We start from the raw sequence: 12,244 nt of genomic DNA, 5'->3' as shown, positions 1-12,244 counted from the left end.
CGCACCGCCCCTGTGCAATTCGCCTAAGTTGGCGACCGGAAATAGGAATATCATACGAGACAGACATCAGTTTGTCTTAAACTGTTGTTAGAACATGGTATTGTTCATTAAAGGCATTTTTTTACCGCGAGAACTGAGAACGTTACGCCGTGTTGTGTCATCGTATCCAGGACTGCCTTTGTTTATTCAATCAGTTAGTGATAAGTGATAAATTACATAAAATATCCGTGCAAAAAAACATTGGTCGTGTTATAGTGCAATTTGGACACATAACATAAACATGGATAAAGTTAAAACTAGGAAAACAGACATTTGCCCAATATTTGGCTTTTCTTCCGACTTAGAATGTAAAAATTGTTTGCCGACCAAAGAGGATGTGTTTCGATGTTATTTATTTACAAGGGAACAGATCAAGGGAAATTCGAGCAAGCAGCCGCCTGAGTGGGAAGTTGCGAAACTGGGTGCCAATAAAATAGAAGCTATATGGAAACTTGCTTCACTTCCAACAGTTGGTTCCAAACGCGTCATAGCCATGATAATAGCATATCATAAGAAATATCGCAACCTAAGAAAACCCCTAAAAACACGAAAATCGCCATCTTTTTTACAAAAAGTGCAAAATTTCAAACTGGACTCTAAAAAATTATTTGACATTTCTTCATGTAAATGCAGTGATTTTAAATCTTGTAAATGTGAAAAACTCTATAAAGTGCCTTTGTTAGAACAAGGGTTTTTAAAGGATCAGAGGAATGATGCGAATTGCTGGAGTAGATAAGTTAAATACTGAAAAAAATAAAAAAAGGGAAGAAAGGCTTCTTAAACTTTCAATACCTTCGACAAGTAGTCAAAAGATTGATACCAACTCATGTAGAGGCGAACCCGAAAGTGAAATTTCCTCCAGCGAAGAAGACTTTACCAAAGATGAAGACTTTAAGTGGTCCTATTCTCTAGAAGAGCCACAGGAGAAAAATTCACTAACGAAAACATCCAACCAACTCAGAGTTGCATTACCAAATGTTGCTCAGATTGCCGATATGACTGGTGCATCAAATCGAACAGTAGCCAAAATTGCAACAGCTACATTGGAAGATTTTGGACTTGTCACGTCAGATAATCTAATTAATGTAGTGGATAAAAATAAGGTTCGTCGAGAATTACAAAAAAGAAGAAAACACTTACAAGAAAATGCTACCAAACAAAGAAAAAACATTGAAGCTATTTACTTTGATGGTAGAAAAGATCAAACAATGAAGCTAGTTGAAGGCCGCCGTAACATTGAACAAGAGGAACATGTAGCCTTATTAGAGGAGCCGGGAAGCAAATATTTTGGTCACCTATCAATAAATCCACCAGCAAACGCTGCCAACATAGCGAAAAATATTTTATCTTATATGAAGGAAAATTTCGTTAACCCAAGAAACCTTAAAGCAATAGGCTGCGATGGCACGAACGTCAACACTGGCTGGAAGGGCGGTGTAATTAGAACAATTGAGGTTCAAATTGGAAAGCCACTTCAATGGGTTGTTTGTTTGCTACATGCAAATGAGTTACCCCTACGTCACTTGCTCCAACACTTTGATGGACAAACGAAAGGACCAAACTCGTTTTCGGGACCAATTGGTTTATTGCTGGCATCATGCGAAACCAAACCCATCCAAAAGTTTGAGTCAATTGATATCGTATTACCTGAAGTTGACAAAAATAGTTTAAGCACAGATCAGAGATATCTATATCAGATTTGTTGTGCAATTAAAAATGGTTTTTGTTCTGAAGCTTTATCTAAAAGAGATCCTGGAAAAATCAATCATGCGCGGTGGTTAACCACAGCCAATCGACTACTGCGCTTGTATGTAGCCACAACTAATCCTTCCCAGAATTTTCTTCTTTAGTTGAGTTTATTACGAAAGTTTACGCACCTATGTGGTTTAACATAAAATCGCGTCCTTCAATTGAATATGGCTCCATACATTTATGGGAAACCATAAATAAATCAAGACACCTTCCTGAAGAAGTGAAAATAATTATAGATAAAGTGATTCAAACTAACGCTTATTTTGCCCATCCGGAGAATATATTGACAGCTATGATTGCCGACGAAAGAAGTCATATTAGAGAACTTGGTTTTCGACGCATATTAAAGGCTAGAACTAGAGATCAACCAGAAAAAGTTCGTGTTTTTAAAATCCCTGCCATAAATTGGAATGCCGAGAATTATAGTGAGCTAATTAATTGGAATGAATGCTTTTTAACAGAGCCCCCGCTAACGATGGATTTTAAAAATGAAGAACTGCTAGCAGCTATTAAAAATAGGTCGTTTTTAAATATAAGCAAATTACCAAGTCACACTCAAGCCGTTGAGCGATGTATAAAGATTGTAACGGAGGCATCTAGCAAAGTTTGTGGTCACTCGGCTAGGGACGGATTTATAAGAGTTAGACTAGAGGCAAGACAGAACTTACCTACATTCGAGAATAAGTCACAATATGTTACAGCTAAAAAGGTAAGAACATCAAATAATTAACTTTTACTTTACTACATATTATTAAATTTAGATTTACAACATAACATTTAAGGGAGGGAGGCGGGTGCAACTCGACATGCAGCCACCTCCCCGTGGTGAGTTGCAGGGACGTATCTTGCCATTCCTGCGCCCTTGGCGAAATTCAATGCTCCCGCCCTTACCCCCTTCCACAAAGAACGAGGCTCCCATTAATTGCAACCACAATTCACATTCACTATGCAGAGGGACTGTAATGTAACAATTTTTAAATAGTTGTAGGTGTAGGCAAATTACTACAACTACTACTTTAAAATGTATTAGGCCTGGGTTAAAAAAACAGTAACAATGAAGGAGGTGAAATGAATTTCGACTGGATTCAAGTTCTCTGTTTAACCCAGATATGACAATACCAAGAGGCACCATTTGGAAAATATTTTACGGTTCAGACAACCCGTATGAAACGAGTCTGTGTACTCGTACCTGTGTACTTATACTGTAAACTAATACAGAGTATGTCATTAGTAAAATAAGCAAATCTACGGTTTCGTTTTGATTTAAATCTGTCTGCCTCCATCCTCCGATAGCCTCCTTGACAACAGGTAGACCTAGAAATAGTACTATCGGAGGATGGAGGGAGACAGATTTAAATCAAAATGAGACCGTAGATTTTTTTATTGAAGTTATACTTCTTTAGTCACGGGGGTAAATTTTTATTTTTACTGGGCGCATGCGCACACTGGCAGTATGGTATGAAACTTTATACGGGATCTGATTGGGTGTTAAAATCATCTGTCAATAATTGTTCAAATGGAGATTCTGGATAAACAAAATGTTGTGTATATTAGTTTTTATTGTTGTGAGGACAGAGACAAAAAGCAAGTTTATAATTTTTGTAGTGACTTTTTAAATAGTTTTTAAAAGCAACAGGTACGTACCTTATTTTAAATGTTTCAGTATTGTAATAAAAAATTACAAATTAGGTAAATACCTATTTGGAAAATGTACCTACCTAGCTAGTAGGTAATGCTTTGATTTACATAATTTGATTACCAACAAAAATCTCCATCTAATATATTGCTTTTTTAGTCTATATTTTGTCGTATTTTAATTCCACAAGAATCAAACTTATTTGAATAAACTAACAGAATAAGCAACAAACTGTCTAAAAAATTTTAAAACGTCTGGTTGCTAGGTATATCTTCACACGTCATTCACAATGTCTCGGTAGTTAAATTCTGCGTGGGGTGAGTTCAAAATAATCTAAACGTGATAGACGCAGGTTCAATTCCCAATGGAAATTTTTATTTTTTTTTATATTTATTTTATAAGTATATTTATTATATTTTTTTCAGAAAATACGTATTTAGTTAAAAATTTTTCAACAATTGTTCAGAAATAATTTCTTTGGTTTCATTTTTCAATGTGTTTGCGTGTGTTTTATTCTTTTATATTTTTAATTTTTTGTATTGTTTTAATAAAAATTTTTGGAAAGTAGTAAGTATTAAAATTAGTTTAATAATAGAAGTATAACTTCTTATGTGCGTACAAAGTACACACCCATTCTTTTTTTACTAATGCCATACTCTGTATTAGAGTACACAGCTTCGTTTTATACGGGTTCTCTGAACCGTAAATTGGAATATTTTCCTAACGCTGTCTTTTGGTATTATCATACCTAGGTTAAACAGAGAACTTGAATCGAGTTGAAATTCATTTCACTTATTCCCCGTTAGAGGGCGTTCTACCCATACTGCGATATAAATAGTTTTAATTTATATCGAGAAACTACGGTCGTTTTGGTGTAAATTTTTCTTCCTTAGAGCCTCCTTGAGAACAGGTAGACCTAGAAATAGTGCTATCGGAGGATGGAAGGAGACAGATTTAAATCGAAACGAAACCGTAGATTTTCTTATTTTAATAAAGGAGGTATTTTTGAAACATTATTTATTTTACTTACTTATAAAATGATTCTACTCACTACTACTTTACATGTAATATTGTGATTCACAATTTGTGAATATGTTACATTCGTGACAAAATGTACTTACTTACATAAACTATCATAACTATGCACTTATGTTCATATTACTTTCAGCGAAAACATACAGTGGAGCCCCGATAAGTCGGTCCCTGATAACCCGGAAGTCCGGCTAACCCGGATCGATTTTCATCAGACAAATATTTCAACAATAAAAATATATGTAATATAATATTTGATAGATAATGGGTATTTGTGTAATTTGAACTATACGATAGTAAAAATGACTCATGGTACATGGCGTTCATTGTTTCGGATTATCGGAAACAACAGGCCCCTGTTACTCCTTTATTTATTACAAACTGTCTTAGCATTGTTTAAAAAATACTAAAAGACTATTTAAAAAATTATTTTTTAAACAATGGTCTTAGTCTCCACTGTTATGATTGTGACCGTATTGTGTGTGTAACTAGTACAGTCGTATTTCAATTATAACTGAGTTTATTTGTAAGTATACCGTATTTTATTAATTTTTTACCATATTCTCCGGCTAATTTATAAAAGTAAAATCTTGGATTTCCTAAAAGTTTTTCTTCCGCTAATTTTGCGCCCCCTCACTCTTGCGCCCTTGGCGGGGGCCTCTTTCGCCAACCCCTAAATACGTCCCTGGTGAGTTGTGGGTTGAATAAATGATGATAAAAATAGAATGTTATTGCAAAATTTAAATAAATCATCTTTTTTCAAGCGAAGAGCTGCATATTTCGAATTTTTTATTCAAGTGCATTTTTCAAAACGCCAGGGGCGCGGTTAAATATTAAAATAATTTGACCAAATTTTTTTCTCATCATAAATGGGCTTATATTTAGTTTTATGCTATACCAAATAAAAAAAAAAAATTCAGAAAAAAATTTTTTTTGACCCCTTGGGGCGGGGCTAAATTTTTTTTAATTAAAATAAAAAAAAACTGTTTGATTGTCTGCCCATTTTGCAACTTTTTTTTACTATACCAACTTCATTTTCCAAAAAAAATTTTTTCTTCCCTTTTTCGGCCCACCCTATTGGTCAGACCCCTTTTGGAATACGCTTCTTCAGTTTGAAATCCTCTCTATACATGGTATGTACACAAATTAAAACAAGTTCAAAGAAGATTTTTGCGGTATTTGGCCTTTAAGGCTGGATTGGATCCCCCCGATAACTACCATTACAACTATGATTCACTTCATACGAGATTTTCTCGCTCTCCTCTTCAGATTCGTAGCCAATGTAGGAACTTACAGAATCTTTACAAAATTTTTAATGGTATTGCTGATTGCCCAGATCTACTGTACTCTCTATTGGTTTGGCAGCTCCGTCAAGGAATACTAGATTTCACCTGTTTTATCAATCTTTATGTAGAACTAATGTAAAGCATAATAGTTTTAGTTCAAGGTCTGTAAGGACAGGCAATAACTTATCTCCAAACATTGATTTCAGTGTAACTCAAAGACGCTTTATGTGCTTTATTAAGGATTATAACGCTTAGGGTACAACACTAAGGACCCCGCAGAAACCTTACGGGAAATGGCTCTCTGTCAAATGCTCTGAAGCTTTGGATTCTGGTAGTCCTTGATGTGTAGAACAAAAGACTCGATGGGCGCATGGCTCCAAAAAATCATGGTTTTAAGATATAAGCCTCTGAAGTTATAGGTACAGTGAGGAGTGAGGACGTTTGAGTTGGAATAAATTCATTTTCTCGAGAATGGGCGACTCTGGAGATAAATTACAAATCAGGTCGATTTTTATTTTTAAATTATAATTTTTTGGCATTTATATCATACTAGTGACGTCATCCATCTGGGCGTGATGGCTCAATCGATGATTTTAAAAAAATAAGAATAGGGGTCGTGTGATAGCTCATTTGAAAGGTTATTTAATTCTATATTTAATAATATAAACATTAATATAATTATTTATACAGGGTGCCCAAAAAAATGTTTTGAATTAAATTGAGACAAAAAGAAGAATGTATATAATTTATTTAATTCTAAATACATTTTACTGTTGTCCGAAAACAGGAAAAAATGTTTATTTGATAAATAAATATTGTTTTTCGCTTAAATTCAATATTAAATCTGCCACCCACCTGCCTCTTACCAGTTTGAACGTTTAATTTAAGCGAAAAGCAATATTTATTTTTCAAATTAACATTTTTTCTGTTTTCTGACAACAGTAAAATGTATTTCGAATTAAATAAATTATATACATTCTTCTTTTTGTCTCAATTAATTTAATTCAAAAAAAATTTGGGCACCCTGTATAAATAATTATGTTAATGTTTATATTAGTGAATAGAGAATTAAATAACCTTTCAAATGAGCTATCACACGACCCCTTTCGCTTAAATTAAATGTTCAAACTGCTAAGAGGCAAGTGGGCGGCAGCTTTAATATTGAATTTAAGCGAAAAACAATATTTATTTATCAAATAAACATTTTTTCTGGTTTCGGACAACAGTAAAATGTATTTCGAATTAAATAAATGATATACATTCTTCTTTTGTCTCAATTAATTTAATTAAAAAAAATTTTTTGGGCACCCTGTATAAATAATACTGTTAATGTTTATATTATTGAATAGAGAATTTAATAACCTTTCGAATGAGCTATTACACGACCACTATTCTTATTTAAAAAAATCATCGATTGCGTCATCACGTCCAGATGGATGGCGTCACTAGTATGATATATAGGCCAAAAAATTATAATTTAAAAATAAAAATCGACCTGATTTGTAATTTATCTCCAGAGTCGTCCATTCTCGAGGAAATGAATTTATTCCAACTCGAACGTCCTCACTGTACCTAGAACTTCAGAGGCTTATATCTTAAAATCATGAATTTTTGGAGCTACGCGCCCATTGAGTCTTTTATTCTACACATCAAGGACTACCAGAACCCAAAGTTTCAGATCATTTGACAGAGAGCCATTTCCCATAAGGTTTCTGCGGGGTCCTTTATAAATTTGTAAGTATATTTATAGGTAGCTAGGTGATTTAGTGCTGAGTGGCCAAATAATTGTCAATGTTTAATATTGTCTGTGATATGTTATCATTTTGTGATTTAATTAAGTGTATTTACATATTTTTATAAGTTATTTTGAGGCTATAATGTATATTTTAGCTTTTAAATTATTTTGTAATAATGGGTAAGGCCTGTAAATTATTGTAAGGCTTTTATATAATTGCGTGGTATCCCTTAAATAAATAAATAAAGACAGTACAGATACAGATATGTGTAGGTATCGCAATTTGTTGTGATACATGTATCGATACTGATCTTAATGAGAATGGGGCCCTTAAGTTAGTGTATTCTTTTGTTTATTATTTTCTTAGGTTAGTTTATGCATTTAACTAAGTTAGTTTATTCTTATTACTTTTGCTCTCAAAGTATGTTCGGTGTGCATGCTATTTTGTTATTATCTCCCTTATATTAATTACCAAATACTATTGACTGTAATATATCCAACTCCCACAGAAATCTGGAAACACGTTGCCACTAGCGCCACTGTCGGCTTGAGTTGAATTACGTTTTGACAACGTAAAATTTGACGTAAACATTCAAATTTAATTTTATAAATTTTTGAATAACGAGCTAATTTTGCTAAATTAAATTAAAATAAAAATATTTCAAACACTTATACCTACAAAAACAATAATAAAGCAATTTTATAAATGTAAGGTTAGATTGCTCTGGTTATCCTACTCATACCGCTAGATGGCGCTATTTTTTTGCTTCCTCAAAATTAATGGGAAATGTCAAGAGTTGTATGTCTTACAGTCTATAGTATTTGTAATTACCCAAAATTCTCTACAACATATTCCTTTTGACATTTCAACCACCAGGTCGGCAGTTGTTATTAAAATAATTACAAATTTCTCAAATCGACAATTATTATAAAATGTAAATCTTATATTTCTTTGGGGACAGCTGCAGATCTGCTGGTTGAAACATTGAAACTAAATAATAATTGTTGCTTATTCTCATATTGGCCATCCACAAAATTTAGGAAATTTTTTAACTATTTTTTATATAGGTATTTCTCCATTTTTTAATTTGTTTTATGTTAATTAAATTAAATGAAATATTGCGAAACCTATTAAATCATAAAATTTTCAGAACTCATTATTTACGAATCAACGAAGCTTCGCGAAATTTATTGTTTTGAGAACTGTGTGAACTATTGTAGTGTTCTAAAGAGTGTCTGAGTATCTTACTGTTACACTGACCTCCTTACAGTGAATTTTATTGCTTAATAATGAAGGAAAAATATCGAAAGTCTGTTCAGATTGTTACATTGCTGAAAAATGGAACAAGCCAAAGCGATGTCGCAAGACAGTTATTGAATGTTAGTCGTCCAATTGTGCAGACAACTTACCAACGATCTCTTGAGACCGAGTTCATCAATGGCGACCTGGCACGGGTGCAAAAAAGTAGATAACAGTTATAAAAGATAGCTGTCTCACTATTGCCACATTGCAAAATCGGGTGCAAACTGCTGAAATGCTCCAAAGCCACATTCGGCAAGTCCAAGGACCAGTAATCAGCGTTTCTAATGCTCGACAAAGGTTAACACAACAGGGTTTGATTTTGATAACTTGCAATACAGCAATGGGGTCATTGCGTACTGCTGCTCACAAAAGACACAGACTTACATTTGTCCGTGAACACGTTAATTAGACAACGTACGATTGGGAAAAAGTATTGGCTACAGATGGGTGTAGAATATTAATTATAGTAATAGCCTAATAAAATAAAATAAAATCAAAATGTAATTCCGTACAGGTTGGAATAAATTTTATATCAAAATTTAGGTGAATACCAAAGATATTTAAAAAAAAGTATCTAAATCTTATGAGGGGATCATTGTTTAAATAATTAAAAAGGGGTCATTTTTGCAAAATATTTATTTTTTTAAATGCTGAGGTAATTTACATTTTAATGAAGGTCTTTAGGCTTTTTTTCTGCAAAGTTAAAGGATAATTATTTTACGCAAGACTTAGTAAGTTAAATTTGACCCCCTATTTATTTAAATAATTATATATAAAATTTAAAAATCAAATTTGCAAAAAGAAATATTATTTGCATTTTAAATAAGCACTATAAACTATTTTATTTAATAGAAGTTGCGCTATGTCACCAGTATTAGGCAAAAAAACATTGGTTAAAAAATATTTAATAATTTATAAGATATTTAATTTGTTTATTAAATGTTACTATATTTTCAATTGCAAAAACGCGGTTGTTACCAAAAGAATATACACCTGTTTAAAATCTCATTACTTTTATTTTTATGTTAGTTTTTGATAAATGTATTGATAAATTCAAATTTCAATTTAACTCGCCTCTAAAATGACATTTGAAAATTGTTCTAATTTGTTTATAATTTGTTTTTTTTTTAATAACGTAGCGGGGATTAAACATGTTTTTTTGTCGCTTTTTCTTCTTTTTTTTTCCTTATAGTAAAAGATATAGTTTTGCTTATAGAGGGGGTTTCATTAAGAATGTCCAATCTCTGAGTTGTCGATTTTAAACCTCAAAATATTAAGATTTAACCAAAATCGCTTAAATAAAATATGGCTCCTAATTGAGTTACAATTGAGTATCCTTTTCATACTTGGTAGAAAGTGTAAGTACTATACACCCTATGAAATTATGTTAAATGTAAGTTTCCGGCTATTACCAGAGGCGTACGACAGGGGACAGTAAATGGTTGACCTTTCCCAAATTCTACGTCACTGGTGTAATTGCCATTTTATTATAATTTTTAGATTCTCCAATACTCTCTATGTAAATAACATCCTCTCTACTCGTAACGATAAAGTCATTAGTTTTCGAGATATTTGAAGTTAAACATGTAACGGCACAGTTATTTAGTTATTTTGAATAATACATTGTGCCGCTTAATTTTTAGTTTCAAATATCTCGAAAACTAATGATCTTATCGTTAAGAATGAATAATATACTCTTCAGTCTTAACGATAAAATCATTAGCTTTCGAGATATTTGAAATTAAAAATTAAGCGACACAAAACATTAATCAAAATAACGGTACCGTTACATGCTTAACTTCAAATATCTCGAAAACTAATGACTATCGTTACGAGTGAAGAGTAAGTTATTTACATAGAGTATTGGAGAATCTAAAAATTGCGCTAAAATGGCAATTTCGCCAGTGACTTAGAATTTGGGAAGGGTCAACCATTTGCTTTAACCTGTCGTACGCCTCTGGTAATAGCCGGAAACCTGTATTTAACATAATTTCATAGGGTGTAGAGTACCTACACTTTCTACCAAATATGAAAAGGATACGTCGAATAGTTTTAAAATACTGAGCAAAAATATTTTTTAAATAAAACACCCTGTAACTCAATAAGGAGCCATATTTTATTCAAGTGATTTTGGTTAAATCTTAATATTTTGAGGTTTAGAATCGACAACTCAGAGATTGAACATTCTTAATGAAACAATCTATATAAGCAAAACTATATCTTTTACTAAGTATAAGGAAAAAAAGAAGAAGAAAAAAACGACAAAAAAATTATTAATTAGTGAAAAATTCCCAGGAACCCGATTATCGGAACAGCATTTCAAAATATTTAATCCCCGCGACGTTATTAAAAAAACAAATTAGAACAATTTTCAAATGTCATTTTAGAGGGGAGTTAAATTGAAATTTGAAATTATCGATACATTTATCGAAAACATACATAAAAATAAAAGTAATGAGATTTTAAAGAGGTTTATATTCTTTTGGTAACAACCGCGTTTTTGCAATTGAAAATATAGAAACATTTGATAAACAAATTAAATATCTCATAAATTATTAAATATTTTTTAACCAATTTTTTTTTTGCTTAATACTGGTAACATAGCGCAACTTCTCCTATTAAACAAAATTATTTATAGTGCCTATTTAAAACGCAAAAAACCTTTTTTGCAAATTTGATTTTTAAATTTTATATATAATTATTTAAATAAAGAGGGGATCAAATTTAATTTAGTACGTCTTAGGTGAAAGATTTGTAATTCAGCTTTGTAGAAAAAACCCTAAAGACCTTCGTTAAAATGTAAATTACCTCAGCAGTTAAAAAAGTAAATATTGTGCAAAAATGATCCCTTTTTAATTATTTAAACAATGATCCCGTTATATGATTTGGATACTTTCTTGAAAATATCTTTTGTACTCACCTAAACTTTGATATAAAGTTTGTTCCAACCTGTACGAATTAACATTGTGATTTACATGTAGTGTAATCTTATTTTACTAGACTATAAATATTATCGAAATAAGGCCCACAGAATGGCTTGAAAAAAACGTTATTCTGTCAGCACTTCCGTCACACCGGGTTCCTTTTGGTTGTGGCTAATATTTTGGGCAGGGATATTTTTGAGGCACACACGGATCTCGTCTTGATTGAGAGGTACACATTAACAGCACACCGATACAAAAGGGAGATCCTACAACATCATGTGATGCCATCATCATCATCATCCAGCCTTCTGCATCCAAAGTTGAACATAGGCCTCCCCTAATTTCTTCCAGTTTTGTCGATCTTGGGCTTCCTGTAACCAATTCCCAGCAATCCTTTTGACATTGTCCATCGTGTAGGTGGTCCACTTCTACTTCTTCTGTCTTCTCTTGGTCTCCACACTGTAATTTTTTGGGTCCACCTCCCGTCCTTCATTCTGGCTACATGACCCGCCCAATTCCACTTCAGTCATGCTACTC

Source organism: Diabrotica virgifera, chromosome 1, assembly GCF_917563875.1.
Source record: "Diabrotica virgifera virgifera chromosome 1, PGI_DIABVI_V3a".
Classification (NCBI taxonomy): domain Eukaryota; kingdom Metazoa; phylum Arthropoda; class Insecta; order Coleoptera; family Chrysomelidae; genus Diabrotica; species Diabrotica virgifera.
Note: the sequence above shows the minus strand (reverse complement) of the source record.